Source organism: Haplochromis burtoni, unplaced genomic scaffold, assembly GCF_018398535.1.
Source record: "Haplochromis burtoni strain Fernald_Lab_line unplaced genomic scaffold, NCSU_Asbu1 Contig_26, whole genome shotgun sequence".
In the NCBI taxonomy this organism is placed as follows: Eukaryota; Metazoa; Chordata; class Actinopteri; order Cichliformes; family Cichlidae; genus Haplochromis; species Haplochromis burtoni.
In genome coordinates, this window is record NW_024582387.1 from 3500345 (window position 1) to 3502384 (window position 2040).

At 35.0% G+C, this 2040-nt stretch overlaps 1 protein-coding gene across 1 annotated transcript in view; it reads right to left on the reverse strand.

The window, feature by feature from the left end:
* Positions 1-507: 507 nt before the first annotated feature.
* Positions 508-2040, reverse strand: part of tead3b (TEA domain family member 3 b) — a gene marked incomplete in the record, with an annotated part of 43063 nt that continues 41530 nt past the window's right edge. The window contains 1 exon segment of the mRNA XM_042219027.1: positions 508-2040.

Consider the following 2040-nt stretch of genomic DNA (forward strand, 5'->3'; position numbering starts at 1 on the left):
TACTATTCTGTGAATGTCCTTAAGTGGCCTGGCCAGAGCCCAGACTTGAACTCGATTGAGCATCTCTGGAAAGATCTGTTAGTAGCTGTACGTCCCCATACAACCTGATGGAGCTTGAGAAGTTCTGAAAATTAAAAGGGAGAAACTGCCCCAAAATAGGTGTAACTCAAAAAGACTGAAGGCTACAATTGTTACTTCAACAAAGTTTTGAGCAAAGGTTGTGAATACCTATATAGATGTTACATTTTGGTATTTTATTTTTAATACATTTGCAAGAATTTCAAGCTAACTTTTGTTAAGGGTATTGCGTGTAAAAGTAAATAATGAATATAATCAATTTTGTAATAAAAATCTAACATGATAAAATGTGGAATAAGTGAAACATTGAATAGTCTATGGAAGGTTAAAAGACTGCAAAAAGCAACAAATTATAACACACATAACCTTATTGGAAGGCGACAGTGCTAACCACTGCACCCACTGTAAAATGAATCACTATAGACAAAACAAATTTACAAACAGGTTTAATGACTTTTCTGAGGGGGAGGGGGATGGCCCCAAAGGCACCATGCGTCATGTATTGTTAGATACATTTGTTGATTACATAGTCCAACTTCTACTCAAAGTATAAAATTGCAATGCACATTGGTAACAAAGACAATAGTAAACCATCTTAAACCAAAAAACAAAGAAGAAAACTGCCCACACCATTCAGAATATGATACATTAGATATCTCATTATTAATTATCAATATCAGCACAATCACACATTTTTTTTTCAGTGAAGCATATGGCAAACACTGAAAGTCAAGACAACTGAATCAAAACAAAATATTAATCTTTATAATGGCAAAAATGTCTGTATAAAAGATAGACTGAGATACCTACTAGAGGAGGAGTGTTATTGTATCTAGCTTGTGAAATATGACATTCAAAGCCAGGTGCAAGTATGCCACCATACAATATTTTAAATTTGAACTTGTCCAGTGAACCTCACAGAGTAGACACTCATCTAGCAGGACCCATGAGTTGGCAGTAAATTCTATCTCTAATATAAGTCCTACAATACTTTTAACATCTCCATCATGGTGGAAAATCATCACCAATACCCCACCCTTCCCTCCTGCTATTTCTTGTTCAGCCCTATAAATAACAATCAATGGTCATACTCCACAGCACAGAGACAATAGCTCTCTTTCAAGACAGTTATTCAGATTGATGTAACAATTATTTCATATGTAATGTCAGTAAAAAAATGTCTTAAATATCAAAAAGTATTTTAATTAATGAATGCAGCTTCTCCACACATTACAGAGAGGAGTGAAGCCAATGTACCAACTTCACAGCATACAGTCTCTTTTTTAAACAAAAGAAACAGTGGTTAACTTCTCTCTGCTTTAACCATGGTCTCTGTGCTGAGTTTAGCTGATCACAAATATGAAGACCCCCCCACCCCCAAACACTCCTATGTAACACATATTCCTTTAGTATCCACTTACTCACAGTACAGAAACAATTCATTTTATTCAGTAACGCTACATACCTCAAGGCAGAAAATAAGCACTGTGTTGCTGCACTTCTTAATCTTTTAAGTGCAACTGAGCACACGTCTTCAAACAGAGAGAAATAACAGGGCATCTCATAAGTAAGGCAAAGCCCTGGGTTTATGTCAGGAAAGCAAAGGTTCAAGACATCCCTAGTGTCAAAATCAGTTATAGATAGATGCTTGTAAGACCTGATTTTTTTTTTTAAAAATTGTGTAATAATATATGTATAAAAAAAAGAACCTTAATAACATGGCGACACAATTAACCTTCTCCCTGTACACTTGGACTGTAAAACCTGGGATGTTGTTTTTGTTTTTTTGTAAAATAGACCTCATCAGAATTAGTTATCCCACTCCTCTGCGTGCCTGAATACAAGAACTGCCCCAAAAGATGTTGATCTGAGGTTTCTTTCCACATTTTTTTTCAAAATACCTGTATGAATATTTTCTTTTCATTTAAAAACAAGAGGTAGTAAAAATAAGGCAATCCGAAG